The sequence below is a fragment of the Arachis duranensis genome, unplaced genomic scaffold (genome assembly GCF_000817695.3).
Source record: "Arachis duranensis cultivar V14167 unplaced genomic scaffold, aradu.V14167.gnm2.J7QH unplaced_Scaffold_343483, whole genome shotgun sequence".
Classification (NCBI taxonomy): domain Eukaryota; kingdom Viridiplantae; phylum Streptophyta; class Magnoliopsida; order Fabales; family Fabaceae; genus Arachis; species Arachis duranensis.
The window spans coordinates 35,596-53,880 of NW_026264909.1; the positions used below are offsets into that span (position 1 = coordinate 35,596).

Sequence of the window (18,285 nt, forward strand, 5' to 3'; positions counted from 1 at the left end):
CAATGAATGGGTTCAACTGCACATTTTCTTTGAAGGTCTTTCTCAAGGAATAATTGTTTTGAATGTGTGTGATGAGCTGAGGCTTAAATTCGAAATTATTAGCATGGATGGTTGGCTTTTGAATGCTGCTACCATAGTTGCTTGGGTTTAGATTAATGTAAGAGACTATCACTGATGCCAGGGCATCTAGGCCAGTTTCACTGACCTTTTCTTTACTGTTTTAGGGTAGTTTCATGCATTTTCTTAGTGAATAAGGCAAGTTTTGGATGAAATTACACTTACACCTTGATTCAAGCAACTTTTGTGAACTTTGCATAATTTCATGAGTATTTTGATAGAATTGCATGATAAATTGATGATGCATAATCTCATGACTTTGGCTAGAGCTTTGATGCACTTTAATTGCTTGTTTTCAGGGCAAAGGAAGCAAGGAAGAACCACGTTAATATTCACGTTAACCTAGTCAACGTGAACACTAACGTGGAATGGTAAAGCTTGCAACGTTAATGAGAAAAGTGATCACTAATAACGCCTGCAAAGCCATCCCAAGCTCACGTTACTTGCCACGTTAACTAAGTTAACGTGGTAGTTAACGTAGAAGAAAAATGAACTCCAACGTTAAGAAAAAACGTGAACACCACTAACGTTGGAAAACTTGGCAATGATCCACGTTAAGAGTCACGTTAACTTAGTTAACATGAACTCTAACGTGGAAGAGGAAAACAAAAGCCAACGTTAGTGACACTCACTTTTGTCACTAACGTTGGACCAATTAACATTGCCTACGTTAACTTTCACGTTAAGACTATTAACGTGAAAGTTAACGTGGAGTTAAGATCAAAGAGCCAACGTTAGTGACACTCACTTTTGTCACTAACATTGGAAGATGACATTACTACTACGTTAAGAGCCACGTCAACTTAGTTAACGTAAGTTCCAACGTAGAGAATGTGGCATTTGGAGTGTTAGTGACAAATGTGAGTGTCACTAACGCTCTCGAAGGTGGATCACACTTACGTTAAGAGTCAGGTTAGCTATACTTACGTGGACTATAATGTAGGAACAAAGGGGCACTACACAACGTTAATGGGAAAAGTGATTCCCATTAACGTTCGCGAAGGGGTACAAGCCAACGTTATTTCAAAATGTGAGTCCCAATAACGTTGGCCAAATTTTGAGAAAGCAACGTTAGTGGTCACGTTAAGACCACTAATGTTGGATTTAACGTGGATGTATGAGGTTGGAACGTTAGTGGAAAAAGTGAATGTCACTAACGTTCTCAAACCCACAATGGAAATCAACGTTAAATCTTACTAAATACCCAAAGCCTAATTCATATTTCTCTGTAAGTTGGGCCCGCTAAAGATGAGAACTGCTTCAACTCAAGATCCAAAGCCCACATCCAAGATTTAAATAACTCACTAGAAGATCAAGAGGAGTAGTATATATAGGAGTAGTTTTGAACTATAGAGAAGCTTGGCACTTTTCGGAACTACTCTCTATAGATTTACTTTTCTGCATTTTTAGCATGGATTCTTCTTTTCTGCCATTTTTCATTTCTAGAGCTATGAACAACTAAACCCTTTTCATTGGGTTAGGGAGCTCTGTTGTAATTTGATGGAGCAATTATAGTTTTCATTCTTCTTCTTCTTTCTTTTCTCTTGATCTTACTAGAAAGCTTTCGATCTTAATTCAATTGGTTAGTTGTCTTGAAAAAGAAACTCTCCATAATTGGATCTCGTTTGAGCCTTCGAAAAGGGATGAGGAGATCATGCTAGAAATGCTTTCTCATGTTGGACCAAATTAGGGTTTGGGCAGATATAGTGACATGTAATCCTCCCAACACTTTGATTTGAAAATACATGTAGTATAATCAGTGACCACACTTCATCTCTTTCCATGAGCAATTAAATCAAGGAATTGGAAAATTGTTCAAGCATAGAGAGATTGGATTGCCAAGGAATTGGGATCCAATCAGTTAAGATTGCCAAGGAGATCAATGAATGCATTGATTGAGGAAGAGATGAGAATGAACTTGATCCGGAGAATGCAACATCTCCTAAACCCAATGATTTCTCCATTTCTGATCTTACCCATTCTCTTTACTTTATGCCATTTAATTTCATGCTTATTACCCAAAATCCCCATTTAAGATTCTGCACTTTAATTTCTGTTATTTACTTTCCAGTCATTTAAATTTCTGCGTATCAATCTAAATTCTGTTTAGCTCAACAAGCATATTCTTCTAACTAAAGTTGCTTGACCAATCAATCCTTGTGAGATTCGACCTCACTCTATTGTGAGTTTTACTTGACGACAATTCGGTATACTTGCTGAAGGGAAATTTGTTGAGAGACAAGTTTTCATGCATCAAATTTATGGCGCTGTTGCCGGGGATTGATTTTGAATCAACAATGATTAAGTTTGAAGATCACTAGATTGAGCATTTTTCTTTTGTTTATTTGATTCAGTCAATTTCCTTTAGTTTGTTTTAATTTCTCCCTCACCCCCTGCACCCTCTTTAGTTTTTCGTTCTTTCTTTCTTTGATTACAATTCTGCTCACTAACCCACTAACTGTTTGATAATTTGCATCACTCACACTAACAATTATTCTAACAAGAATAGTTTCTTTATTGTATCTCCTGTTGTGCAATTTGTTTGTTGTATGACAGGGAGAAGAGAAGGAGTTTTAACATCCTTTGATTCAGAACCTAAAAGAACCCTTTGGGGACTACGAAGGGAATCAAGAGGGAAAAGGATTATTGGTGCTGAGGAAGAAGAGGAAGAGTATTTTGAACCCAATATGGAAGAGAATTTGGAGAACAATCATGAAGAAGAAGCTCATAATCATGCCAGAGAAGGCCATGCAAACTGTGCTGGGCAAGAAAGAAGAGTTTTAGGATCCTATATCAATCCTAATCCAGGAAACTATGGAAGCAGCATTCAGAAGCCCACCATACATGCCAACAATTTCGAGCTAAAACCCCAGCTCATCACTCTTGTGCAGAATAATTACTCATTTGGAGGAGGTGCTCAAGAAGATCCTAATCAACATTTAACCACCTTCTTAAGGATTTGTGACACTGTGAAGTCCAATGGAGTCCATCCAGATGTCTATAGGTTGCTCTTGCTCCCTTTTTCACTCAGGGACAAGGCATCCAAATGGCTTGAATCCTTCCCAAAGGAGAGCTTAACTAATTAGGAAGAAGTGGTGAACAAGTTTTTGGCAAGATTTTACCCTCCTCAAAGGATCAATAGGCTAAGAACAGAGGTGAAAACTTTTAGACAGCAAGATGGTGAGACATTTTATGAAGCATGTGAGAGATTCAAAGACCTAACAAGGAGATGCCCACCAGAGATGTTTAATGAGTGGGTTCAACTTCACATCTTCTATGAAGGTCTTTCATATGAGTCAAAGAAGGCTGTGGATCATTCATCAGGAGGCTCTCTAAACAAGAAGAAAACCATTGAAGAAGCCATAGATGTCATTGAAACAGTTGCTGAAAATGACTACTTCTATGCCTCTGAAAGAAGTAACACCAGAGGAGTAATAGAGCTGAACCACATGGATGCATTGTTAGCTCAAAAAAAGATGATTACCAAGCAGCTAGCTGATCTTACCAAGAAGGTGGAGGAGAACCAAGTTGCAGCAGCCATCACCTCATCATCAGCTCAAGAAGGAGTAAACATAGGAGAGGAAGGTGATTGGGAGCAAGCCAACTATGTTGGAAACTCACCTAGACAAGTCCATGATCCATACTCCAAAACTTAAAACTCTGGATGGAGAAATCACCCCAACTTTGGATGGGGAAATCAACAAGTCCAAGGGCAAGATCAGAGACACCACAATCTCAACTCCAACAACAATGCAACTCATCAAAACACCTCACAGAGATATTACAAACATCCATCTAACCAATCTTCTCAACCACCTAATCTCAACCCACCATCAACAACAGATGATAGGCTCTCAAAGATTGAGGATCTACTTGAAAACTTATGCAGAGAAGTCCAAGATAACAAAGTGTTTAAGGAAGAAGTGCGAGCCAATATCAAGAACCAAGGAGAAAACATCAAGAGATTGGAGTCCCAAGTAGGGTATTTATCTCAACAAATTCCCAAACCCACTGATGGATTCCCAAGTGATACAGAGAAGAATCCAAGAGGAGAGACAAAGAAGGTGAGATTGGAAGAATGCAAAATGATAACCACAAGTGATGAAGGAAGCTATACACCCCAACCCACATTCAAGGAAGAGCTGAAGAAGAATGAGGTATTGAACCCATATGCACCTTTTCCTCACAGGCTAAAAGGTGGTGTAGCAGGGAGAATGTACTCAAGGTTCCTTGATATGTTTGCATCTCTTGATGTAAATATACCATTTATTAAAGCCCTCCAGCAAATGTCTCTCTACATCAAGTATATAAAGGAGCTACTAGCCAGAAAAAGTCCATTGAAGGGTGGACAAACAATAAAGATGAACAGGGATTGCAGTGCCATTATTCATCCAGGACCACCCACAAAGAAGGAGGATCCAGGGTGTTTTCGCATTCCTTGTGCCCTAGAAGAAACAACGATTGACAAAGGGCTTTGTGACTTGGGAGCAAGCATCAACTTAATGCCTCTCTCCCTCATGAAGAAGCTCCAAATCAATGAACTAACTCCTACTGATGTAATTATCAAATTGGCTGACAAAACTCAAAAACAAGCAATAGGAGTGGTTGAAAATGTACTGGTGAAGGTTGGGAGCTACTATCTTCCCACAGATTTTGTTGTTCTGGAAATGGATGAAAATCCTATTTACCCCATCATTATGGGAAGACCATTTCTAGCCACAGCCAGAGCACTCATAGATGTAGAGCGAGGAGAGTTAGTGATGAGAATACATGACGAGCAGCTCACTTTCAATGTTTTCAACCTCTCACAAGAATCAAGTCAAGAGAACAAAGAATCAAGAGAAGAGCAAAATGAAGCATTGATGCAAGAAGCAAGCAGTGAAGCACAAACAACACAACTAGAAACCATATTGGATGGGAAGCCACATATTCAGAAAGAACCACATTCAAATGTAATCCAAAGGGAACCAGAACCACCAGAGTCATGCAGAGGCAACAACAAGGATCCCTTAGGGAAAGAATCTATAGAAAGCAAGCAAGCATCAAGAGATACAAAGAAGAAAGTTCCAAGAAGATGGAGAAACAAGAAAATTCCTACAGAAAATTTCTCGCCAGGTGATGAAGTGATCTCTATATACTTTCTATCTATACCACCTCACTTCCCCACTATTCCATCTCAGCTGCCTCCGGTGTACACTATCAACAAAATCTTGTCCTTAGAGCATATGGAGCTTATCAACAAAGCCAATGGACATAGGTTCACTGCAAAGGGAGAAGATTTCAAGCACCATCAACCACCCTGACAAGGGTCAACCGTCAAGCTAATGACGTTAAAGAAGCGCTTCATGGGAGGCAACCCATGACTCTTATCTCTTCTTTTAAATTCTTTAGTATTAGTAATAAAGTAAGATCATGCAACTTTGACAAATATTTAACAAAATTCTTATATGCAACATATAGTGAACAACAAGTTTGGTGTTCAAGGTACATCAAGATGGCATGAACACAAATTATGTCAATTTGGGCTGAGAATCTTGATGTAAATCCTTGAACACCACATGATCACAAACTAAGTTTGGTGTCACCAATGTGCATATATGAGCATTAAAGGAGTCAGTTGTCTTGTCTTCATGAAGATCATAAAAAAATAATTTTTTTTTTAGTTAGCTCACACTTTAAATTCTCCCACCAAAAATTTCAACTAAACCATTTGCAACTTCTTCTTCGAATATAAGGAATCAAAAAGTACATTGATGGCACTTGATGGGGCAATTGAAGAAGGGAGATTCGGCCAAGGAAATTTCACACTTGTCTTCATGGGGAGTGTCCTTGGAAGTGTTGCCATGCAACATTGGGAATGGATAATTTTGAAGACCGAACCAAGACCCCCATAAAGGAGGTGATCCTTGTGCTCATTCAATCCAAAACCCCGACCGTCCACTATCAAACAACACTATTAATCCACACCCTTCAATCAATTTCCATCTTCCTATATAACCCCCTTCACACAATCTCTCCATACACACTTATTCTCACCCTTCCCACTCTCTTCTTTCGGGCATCTTGAGAACTAGCCAATATATCAACTATCCTACACGGCATCATCAAGTTCCAAAAGGCGAAGAGGAAAGGAACCCATGGAGCAGCCTTCCTTCGATGCCAGGAGATTTAAAACAGCCTTCCATGAGCTCGAGTTCAAACGAATAAAGGACAAGAAGATACTATCCGAATCAACATTCCAGTTCAATGAAGATGAATGTCCACAAATTCGGGAGAAGATTGAGAAAAGGGGTTGGCAAAAGCTCACTAACCCGGAAGCAAGGGTAAATGCAACTCTCATCAGGAAATTTTATGCAAATGTGGTTAGAGAAGACAAGACCATAACCCCCACCTTCAAAAGCTATGTTAGAGGAACAGAGGTAGATTTCAGTCTGAATGCTATAATTATAACTCTTCATCTGAAATCACCACAATTTGTTGAGCTCGGGTTCCAAGAAAGAATGAACAATGGCCCCGACAATGATGAACTGGAAGAAATTGTAGGTGACATATGCATTGTGGGATCTGATTGGGAAAGCTATTTGGATATGAGGCCCCGGTTCATCAGGAGAGGAGACCTCATCCCAGAAGCCAAGGGATGGTTTAAGCTTGTGAGATGATCTATCCTTCCAGCCACAAACAATTATGAGGTCAATATTGCTCAAGCTACTGATGCAGCGAAAATTGGTGAATTAAAAATTATTAAAATGTGTACGTCGCAAGTATAGTTCTTAACTCACCGGAAATCCACTTATCAATTTAGAAATATGTCACAGAAATTCAAATTTTTAAATACTGGGAGTATGAATCCCAGGTCGTCTCCCAACGAGTTGCAGAAAGGTGTGCTATTTTATCAATTAGATGTTTTCAAAAAGGTTTGAGTTGAATAACAGGAAATTAAATTGATGAATTTGAACAATGTAAATAAAAGCCTTGACTGGGAGTTGATTAGTTGGAGTCCCTATTATAGTTGGAATGCTCTCAAGATTAATTGATAATTAAAAGTTATTCTATTTTGTTATTCTTTACTAGGCAAAGGAAAGTCAAACACGTTGGAATGCTACGTCTGTTCACAAATTGCAACCCACTTAATTAAAATGGATCGATGTTAGTGACTAGAAGGAAATCTAATAGTAAACCCAATTACAATCTTTCTTCCAAGCCTTCCAACTCAATTGGTTCCTTTCAATCAACTCCCCATCAAGTTAGGGAACTACTCACTCATTGTAAATAATAAATCCATAACATATGAAAGGGAATCAAAGGAAGACATGATTATTGGAAGGTAAAATGGATTAAAATTAAAGAAATAATTCTTGTATTAAATAATCATAAAAGTATTCCAATGACGAAATTGAACAAGGCAAAGGACATGGATGAAATAAACCAAGTTAAAAGAACGAACTAGAATGATGAAGTCTTGATGAAGAAATAACTCTTCTCAATATCCTAATGCAAAAGTAGTAGAAATATAATATCCTAAAAGTATCAATTGTGTAAAAAGAAAACCTAGAGGAGGAGTAAAAACTAGATCTGAAAACTCAAAACTGTGTAGAATGAATGTTCTCCTCGTTTCTGCATGTTCTCTTACTCTAGTCTACTGTTCTGGGCCGAGAACTGGGTCAAAACAGGCCCAAAACTGCTCCCAACGAAATCTGCAGATTATGCAGATCGCGCATGTCATGCGATCACGTCGTCCACGCGGACGCGTCATTCGCGTTTTTCCGTGCCACGCGTTCGCGTCGTCCACACCTCCGCGTCACTTGTGCTTTTCCTTTCCACGTGAACGCGTGAGCCATGCCGCCACATCACTTCTCGCTGGTTGTCTCCTCAATTTCTTGTGTTCCTTCCATTTTTGCTAGCTTCCCTTCCAATCTCTAACTCATCCACGCCTTATAAAGCCTGAAACACTTAACACACAGATCACGGCATCGAATGGGATAAAGGATAACTAAAATGCACAACAAAAAGTCTCTAGGAAGCAGTTTTCAATCATGTATCAATTCCAGGAAGGAAATATAAATGCATGCTAAATTAATGAATAAGTGGGTAAGGATCATGATAAAACCACATAATTATAAACAATGTAAACCATAAAATAGTGGTTTATCAACCTCCCCACACCTAAACATTGGCATGTCCTCATGCTTAATTGAAGAAGATAAGACAAATGAGTCTGAACATGTAGAAATTCATGCAATGTAATACAACCTATATATATACAAATGCAACTATGTGATTCTTGCCCACTTGATCAAAAGTAAACAAGCTCTTCAAAACAATTACAAATCAACTTCCACTAATTCTATCATTATACAGTAAGACAGATAAAAGTGCAAGAAGATAGCTCATGAAAGCAGGGAACATGGAAATTCAAGCATTGAACCCTCACTGATGATGTATGTACGCTCTAATCTCTCTAGTGTATAGGGTGATCACTCTATCCTTCTCTAATCATGCTCTCTAATTTTTGTTTTTCTCTTAACTAATCAATAACAGTTAATATGCTAATGCAAACATCATGAGGTCTTTTTAAGGTTGTAATGGGGCCAAGGTAAGGATAGGAATTTATATATGGTTAAGTGAGCTTATAAATTGAATCTTTAATTAACCAGCTTTAACCCAACCTATATACTTTATACAACTTTAGAATTCATACCTAGCTATCCAGAATTCCCTTTTACCTTCCATACTCATGTATCAAATATTTTTTTTTATGTGTGTGCATTGATCCTTGAATTTTTAATTTCACATTGGGGTAATTTTGTCCCCTTATTCATTAAACATAGCTTATCAATGCACATAGATTTGTAGTTATTATAGCTTCACATGAGTAGGTACCCAAATTCCCATTATATTATCATGATACATTCCCTTTATAATTTTTGTTCCCATATATTCCCATACTTAACTAGCATACACAATTCTATCTTAAGCTAACCAAAGATTCAATTTGGGATATACAGTTGTTTTTCCGCTTAAGGCTAGCAATGTGGTAAAATACAGAACAAATGGGATTTTAAGGCTCAAAGTGGTTAACAAAGGTAATTAAAAAGGGTAGGCTTAATTTAGATAAGTGAGTTTAAACAAATAATGGCCTCAATCACATGCAACCATATATACATAATAACTATTGGACATATAGGATGAGATAAAATATAGATTACAATCATAGAGAAGTAAACACACAAGAATAACATAATCATGGTTAAATAATGTAACCATGCATAAAGGCTCAAATTTTCACAGGTTGTGTGTTCTTTAGCTCAAAAATCATGTTCCAAATATAACTTCAAGCAGATTTATCCTAAAAATTAGGATCAGAATTAGTGAAATTTTGTTCTAAAGATATTTTTTTGAAGAACTTATTGTCTTTTCAATCAATTAGAACATGTATGCAATTAACCTATTCTAAGAAAAAAGAAAATCTAACTAAAATATCCTAATTTATTGGTGCTAGGGAAGAGAATTTACCTCCAGAAGTCAGGTACTGACCGACCTCCCCACACTTTAGGCTTTGCACCGTCCTCGGTGCCATCTGTCAGGAATAATGGTGGGCTGGTGGCAGTGTCTCCACAGTCGGGGCTGTCATGGCTCCCTGTGCTGGTGAAGGACGTGGAGTTCGGGGTGGCTGAGCCTCTGCAATCTCTGCGAAGCAGCTCCCTGGGGTGTCTGAATCGGCGTTGGTTGCGGCGCTCACAGAGCTTTGCTGTCTCTTCATGTTGGTCCAACCGCTTCAGTATCTGATGTAGCAGTTGACTGGTAGATGGTGGAGGAGCTACATCATCCTCTGTGGACTGGCTGGTAGTGGCAAGTTGTGGCCTAAGATATTTTCCGTGAGGAACGTATTGATGATCCCGTGGGAGAATGGCTTTGGTGTCCCCAGCTCTGTAGGATACTCCGGCTGCTGAGATGAGATCAGAGACCAATGCGGGAAAAGGTAGGTTGCCCGCGATCTGCACATGTTCCATAGCATTCCGGATATGTCGCAGTAAATTGAGAGGCTGGTATATGAGGATACACCATAGTAGAACGGCCATGTCTGCGGTGAAGGAGGACTCATGAGTACTCGGGAAGACGTAATGGGACATGATCTGTGCCCATACGTGAGTCTCTAAGAATAGCGTCCCAGTCAAAAGTGTATGCATGGCGCTTGGTTGCGGCTTTCTGAAAAGCGTCCAATCCTTCTGGAGCAGGTGGGAGATCTAAGGCTTGCCGTATGGCTTCTTCTGTAATGGGGACTTGCTTCTGGCGTAAATAGATGGACTACAAAGTCAGAAGGTGGAAGTTGGAGTAGAACTCAACAACCCAGGAGAGATTAACCTGTCATGGCTGTCTCAGTAAAAATCCCCAACGTTGATGTGCAATTTGTGGCTCAACAAATTTAGCAATATGAGGCGGAAGGATAAGAAGGTGTTCGTTGTTGTAATTTCGAGCTGCCAGAATAGGGAACATCTGCTCACAGTGGCAATTTGGGAATCGTGCAGTGTCCTTGGCTGGGAAGGCTTGTTCCTTTTCATCAACCTTGATAATCCTTTTAATTCTCTTTGTTGAGGGCTTGACTGCAGTTGAAGAAGGTTCTGCCACTAATGCTCTCTTCGTTCCTTTCCTTGCAGTGGGTTTAAGGGTAGCCTTCTCTTTGCCTTTCTTGGTGGCCATTCTGAAAAAGGGAAGAGAAAGTAAGTTAGATCCAAAGAAACAAAGCAAGGAAGGAGATGGAGTGGGTAATAAACAGTGCACGGTGAAGATGAATGAAATAAACACATGGTCTAGACAACATGTGAAAAGATCAAGAAAGGAAATAGGATAGGTGCACCAAAAGGGAAGTAGACGTAAGATGATTATTGGCATGCCGGCAAGGGCATAAGTTGCATTGATCAAGCATCACTTCGTAACAAATTAACAATTTGTATTGGCAATTAAATTGGATTAATAAAATAGTAAAGGAATTTTGTGAAAAACATGCATGCAGTAGTAGAATAGGATAATGTAGAAAAGTGCATGATGCCATACGGGCTTTTTCACAAACACATAGTATGCATGGTAAATAAGGCATAGAAAGTATTAAAGTAAACATGCAAGCAATCGCTTTTTTTTTTTTGAGAATAAGATATAAGTGCCAAACAAATTACAATAATCCACAAGCAAATAATGAGGAATGATGGTTCAAATAAATATGCTAGCACCATGTAAAAAGGAAATAAGAAGAAAGAAAATAATGATAAAGAAAAGAAAAAGAAAAGAAAAGAAAATAACATCTAAAATAAGAATAATGATAAAAATGGAAGAAGGAGGAAAGAAAAGAAAACCTTGTTAATGGAGGTGAGAGAAAGAGAGAGTGAGGGGTGGGGTAGAAGGGAGGAGGGAGAGATAAGGAGGGAAAAGAAAAATTAGGATTTGGAGGAGAGAAAGATAAGATAATTTGGCAGTTTTGGTGGAGCTGTGCGGCGCAAGCGACGTGGCCGCGTGGGGCACGCGTTCGCGTGATTGAGATGTAAGGTAGGTAACGCGGTGGCGTCAGTCACGCGGTCGCGTGACCCATATTGTGCTTCTAGCGCGAGTACAGCCTCGCGGCTGCACAACTCTCTGTTCAAATAGATAAATTTGCCAAAATTGGGGTGACGCGATCGCGTGGGGCATGCGATCGCGTGAGTGGGCTTTTAGAGGAATGTGACCTGGTCGCATGGGTCACGCGGCCGCGTGGGTAGAATTGTGCGTTTAGCACCAATCCAGCACCACTCCAGCACAATAATTGGGTGTGCACCTTTTTACGCCGAGATCCAGGGCACGCAGCCGCATGGGGCATGCGATCGCGTGGAAGGCAGGAATCCCATGTGACGCAGATGCGTCAGTGACGCGGTCGCGTGGGATGATTTGTGCCATTGGCATGCCTCCAGCCACGCTCCGGCGTGACTCTCTGTACGCTTTTTATTTTCTCACCTCTTCCTGCGACGCGGACGCGTTGCTGATGCGGTCGCGTCGCACAGCTCTTATTTCTTTTTTATATAAAATGCGAATGTAGATGCATGAAGGTGCTAATAAAGAGGAGAGTTATTGACTAAGAAAAACTAAAGATATAAAGAAAAGAACGATCATACCATGGTAGGTTGTCTCCCACCTAGAACTTTGCTTTAACGTCCGTAAGTTGGACGCTTCAGTAGCTCAATCTTCTGGCCGGTGGGGATCTTCCAAGAGGAAGATCTCATGCTCCTTATTTTTCTGCAGCTTCTCTCCATGGTACAGCTTTAGACGTTGTCCATTAACTTTAATAAGTTCAGAGTGTGAAGGGTGACTTAGGTGATAAACTCCGTATGGTTCGGTCTTTTCTACTCTGTATGGACCTTCCCATCTCGATCTCAACTTGCCTGGCATGTGTCTTAGTCAAGATTTGTAAAGGAGGACTAAATCCCCAGGTTGGAACTCTTTCCTCCTAATGTGCTGATCATGTACAGCCTTCATCTTTTCCTTGTATATCATTGAGTTCTCATAAGCTTCTAGGCGAAGGCTCTCCAGTTCTTGCAGTTGCAACTTCCTTTCAGCTCCAGCTTGCTCAATTCCCATGTTGCACTCCTTGACTGCCTAAAAGGCTCTGTGCTCTACTTCAACTGGGAGATGACAAGCTTTTCCATAAACTAAGCGGAAAGGGCTCATTCCAATGGGTGTTTTGTATGCCGTCCTATATGCCCATAGTGCATCTTGCAGTCTGGTGCTCCAGTATTTTCTGTGAGGTTTGACTATCTTCTGCAAGATACGCTTTATCTCTCTGTTTGATACCTCGGCTTGTCCATTGGTCTGAGGATGGTATGCTGTTGCGACCTTATGAATTATCCCATGCTTCTTCATCAATCCTGTTAGTCTCCTGTTACAGAAATGCGGCAAATAATATGGTTTCTCACAAAGGAAACAACAGTGTTAACATCATCAGTGCGGGTGGGAATTGCTTCCACCCACTTTGAAACATAATCCACAGCTAATAATATATAAAATTGACCATTAGAATTTCGGAACGGACCCATGAAGTCAATGCCCCAAACATCAAAAATTTCACAAAAAAACATAAATTGTTGAGGCATCTCATTTAGTAACCCAAAGAGGTGCTGGACACCAAGGTCTCAAGAAAGGAAAAATAACAAACCATATGCCTGTGGTGTGTATGTATGAAAGAAAGAGACTTGAGGGAGTAAGTCCTTAGGGGTGTCTTAACACCTAGCACCTTCAAACCAACTGGTTTGGGAGTGTTGGCTGAAAGCTTATCATAAAGAGTCGTCCTCTTACAAAGCACTTAGCAAAAAGAAAAATAACTTTGAAAAAGTAGGAAGGATCAATAAGAAAGAAGTCTCAAAGGATGCAATCAAGAAAGTGACTAAGGATTTGATAAAGGCTTGAAACCTAAAGGGAAAGAACCTAAGTTGCTATGCATGAAACCCCATAAACCAGGAATGCTACTTCTATTTTATCTTCTTGTTATTTCATTTCATTCTTCTTATGCTTCAGTACTTGCTTAAGGACAAGCAAGCTTTAAGTTTGGTGTTGTGATGCCATAGCATCTAGGCCAGTTTCACTGACCTTTTCTTTACTGTTTTAGGGTAGTTTCATGCATTTTCTTAGTGAATAAGGCAAGTTTTGGATGAAATTACACTTACACCTTGATTCAAGCAACTTTTGTGAACTTTGCATAATTTCATGAGTATTTTGCTAGAATTGCATGATAAATTGATGGTGCATAATCTCATGACTTTGGCTAGAGCTTTGATGCACTTTAATTGCTTGTTTTCAGGGAAAAGGAAGCAAGGAAGAACCACGTTAATATTCACGTTAACCTAGTCAACGTGAACACTAACATGGAATGGTAAAGCCTGCAACATTAATGAGAAAAGTGATCACCAATAACGCCTGTGAAGCCATCCAAAGCTCACGTTACTTGCCACGTTAACTAAGTTAACTAAGTTAACGTGGTAGTTAACGTAGAAGAAAAAGGAACTCCAACGTTAAGAGAAAATGTGAACACCACTAACGTTGGAGAACTTGGCAATGATCCACGTTAAGAGTCACGTTAACTTAGTTAACGTGAACTCTAACGTGGAAGAGGAAAACAAAAGCCAACGTTAGTGACACTCACTTTTGTCACTAATGTTAGACCAACTAGCATTGCCTACGTTAACTTTCACGTTAAGACTATTAACGTGAAAGTTAACGTGGAGTTGAGATCAAAGTGCCAACGTTAGTGACACTCACTTTTGTCACTGACGTTGGAAGATGACATCACTACTACGTTAAGAGCCACATTGACTTAGTTAACGTGAGTTCCAACGTAGAGAATGTGGCATTTGGAGTGTTAGTGACAAAGGTGGGTGTCACTAAAGGTGGGTGTCACTAACGCTCTCGAAGGTGGATCACACCTACGTTAAGAGTCACGTTAGCTATACTAACGTGGACTCTAACGTAGGAACCAAGGAGCACTAAGCAGCGTTAATGGGAAAAGTGATTCCCATTAACGTTCGCGAAGGGGTACAAGCCAACATTATTGGGAAAAGTGAGTCCAAATAACGTTGGCCAAATTTTGAGAAAGCAAAGTTAGTGGTCACGCTAAGACCACTAACGTTGGATTTAATGTGGATATATAAGGTTAGAACGTTAGTGGAAAAATTGAATGCCACTAACGTTCTCAAACCCACAATGGCAATCAACGTTAAATCTTACTAAAAACCCAAAGCCTAATTCATATTTCTCTGCAAGTTGGGCCCACTAAAGATGAGAACTGCTTCAACTCAAGATCCAAAGCCCACATCTAAGACTTGAAAAACTCACTAGAAGATCAAGAGGAGTAGTATATATAGGAGTAGTTTTGAACTATAGAGAAGTTTGGCACTTTTGGGAACTACTCTCTATAGATTTACTTTTCTGCACTTTTAGCATGGATTCTTCTTTTCTGCCATTTTTCATTTCTAGAGCTATGAACAACTAAACCCCTTTCATTGGGTTAGGGAGCTCTGTTGTAATTTTATGGATCAATTATAGTTTTCATTCTTCTTCTTCTTTGTTTTCTCTTGATCTTACTAGAAAGCTTTCGATCTCAATTCAATTGGTTAGTTGTCTTGGAAAAGAAACTCTCCATAATTGGATCTCGTTTGAGCCTTGGAAAAGGGAGGAGGAGATCATGCTAGAAATGCTTTCTCATGTTGGACCAAATTGGGGTTTGGGCAGATATAGTGACATGTAATCCTCCCAACACTTTGATTTGGAAATACATGTGGTATAATCAGTGACCACGCTTCATTTCTTTCCATGAGCAATTAAATCAAGGAATTGGGAAATTAATCAAGCTTAGACAGATTGGATTGCTAAGGAATTGGGATCCAATCACTTAAGATTGTCAAGGAGATCAATGAATGCATTGTTTGAGGAAGAGATGAGAATGAACTTGATCCGGAGAATGCAACATCTCCGAAAACCAATGATTTTCCCATTTATGATCTTACCTATTCTCTTTACTTTATGCCATTTAATTTCATGCTCATTACCCCAAATTCCCATTTAAGATTCTACACTTTAATTTCTGTTATTTACTTTCCAGTCATTTAAATTTCTGCATCTCAATCTAAATTATGTTTAGCTCAATTAGCATATTCTTCTAATTAAAGTTGCTTGACCAATCCATCCTTGTGGGATTCGACCTCACTCTATTGTGAGTTTTACTTGACGACAATTCGGTATACTTGCCGAAGGGAAATTTGTTGAGAGACAAGTTTTCAGTTCGAAATTGTAAGGAGATCCATCCTCCCAGCCGAAAACAACTCAAAGGTAAACCTTAAGAAGGCAACAATGGTACAATGCATAATGAAGGGAGGAGAAATCAAGGTTCATGAACTCATAGCCCAAGGTATTCGTAAGTTCGTTGAGAAAAGTGATTTTGGAGGAAGGTTAGGCTACCCCAGCACCATTCTCCATCTTTGCACAAAGGCTGGGGTGGTGTTCGAAGATGGAAACCCCGAGTAGATAAAAGTCGGCATCCCCATTACTCTTCGACGGATGCATGCCGCTGCACGTCCCCTACCTCAACGAAGACTAAGAAAGAGCCCAGCCCATCAAGTGGAAGAAAGACAAAACCCACAGGAGCAAGCCCCAGCCACCTTAGACATGCACCAATTACGATAAGCTATTGATACACTGTCTAGGCAATACATGGAGAATCAAGGGGCACAGAAGGAGCTTTAAATGCAAATAATGGACCGCCAAGAAGAATAACTCTCTAGATGGATGAATCAATAAGGGGAGTGGCAAAAATAGTTGATGGAGCAGCAATTAGAACAAGGAAGACAGTGGAATGAATCTTTCCATAACTTGAACCAAAAGCAAGATCAACAACAAGAAGCCATCCAGAAGCTAATCAACATCCAAGCACATCAAGGTGCACATATTCATGAGATGCATCAAAAACAAAGAGAATAGGCATATCTTTTTTAACGAATACAGAGCTTTTCCGGAAAAGGTTTATATGAGTGAGACTGGATATCATGTAAACACCCAAGCCAGGCTCAGTTACTTAGTTGGACAACTACCTGTATTACACCTTGGGATCACAAGATATGAGGACGTAAAGGATGAATTAGCATGAGTGGAATGAAAAAGAGCCAAAAAGAGTCATGAATCAGTAAGGAAGGCACTGGAAGATTGGAAAAAGGCCAGAATGAATCGTATGCAAGGAAGTGCAAGTGGACATCAAGAAGGGTCCCAAGACAAAGGAAACAAAGGGGCATGAGCATTCCAATAAGTGAAAGGTGGTGGAGTTCTTTCTTAGTTCTATCATTTTTCAAGCTTTAAATAAGGAAAATCATGTATGAAATAGAACATACTTCCATAGTAGGGTAGGAACTTTAAATTCTGCTTTTAAAATTTCATTGTTTAGGTCTAAGTGTGTTGGTTTAAGTCCCTAGTTTTCATTATCATCTTGCTTATATGTATGCTTGTCATTCTAAGTCAATTAAAATGAAAATGTTATGAAAAACAAGAGTGGAGTTATCTTGTGAAGTAAATTCTTAAGTTTGTGGTATGGTCATTGATCAGCTAAGTTGGATCACCCACAAGGTATATAAGCAACTATATACTCTAAACCACATGCTTGGAACACATCCTATGAGACTAAAAAAAAAAGATCTTAATAAGAAAAGAGAAAGAGCATGATGAGCGGATATTTTATACGCTTTTTGGGGGTAATTTCATGTAGATTTTAGCATGTTTTAATTAGTTTTTAGTATAATATTATTAGTTTTTAGGCAAAAATCATATTTCTGGACTTTACTATGAGTTTATGTGTTTTTCTATGATTTCAGGTATTTTCTAGCTGAAATTGAGGGAGCTGAGCAAAAATCTGAGTTAGGCTGAAAAAGGACTGCTGATGTTGTTGGATCCTGACCTCTCTGCACTCGGAATGGATTTTTTGGATCTACAGCAGTCCAATTGACGCGCTCTCAATTGGGTCGGAAAGTAGACATCCAGGGCTTTCCAGCAATATATAATAGTCCATACTTTGCACGAAGATAGACGACGTAAACTGGCGTTCAACGCCAGTTTCATGCTGCTGTCTGGCGTCCAGCGCCAGAAACAGGTTACAAGTTGGAGTTCAGCGCCCAAAACACGTCACAACCTGGCATTCAACTCCAAAAACAGCCCAAGCACGTGAGAAGCTTTAGTCTCAGCCCCAGCACATACCAAGTGGGCCCCAGAAGTGGATTTCTGCACCAATTATCTTAGTTTATTCATATTATGTAAACCTAGGTTACTAGTTTACTATTTAAACAACTTTTAGAGACTTATCTTGTACCTCATGACGTCTATAGAACTGGATTTTATATTCCTTGGTAGCATGAGTCTCTAAACTCCATTGTTGGGGGTGAGGAGCTCTGCAGCGTCTCGATGAATTAATGCAATTGTTTCTATTTCTCCATTCAAACGTGTGTGTTCCTATCTAAGATGTTCATTCGCGCTTAATTATGAAGAAGGTGATGATCCGTGACACTCATCACCTTCCTCAATCCATGAACGTGCGCTTGACAACCACCTCTGTTCTACATCAGATTGAATGAGCTTCTCTTAGATTCTTTAATCAGAATCTTCGTGGTATAAGCTAGA

General features: G+C 39.5%; 1 non-coding gene across 1 annotated transcript; it reads right to left on the reverse strand.

Annotated features, from left to right (window-relative positions):
- Nucleotides 1-3,257: 3,257 nt before the first annotated feature.
- LOC127744413 (small nucleolar RNA R71) lies at nt 3,258-3,365 on the reverse strand. The gene has a single exon (XR_008005402.1). It is a non-coding gene; the product is annotated as a small nucleolar RNA R71 (small nucleolar RNA).
- Nucleotides 3,366-18,285: the final 14,920 nt, after the last annotated feature.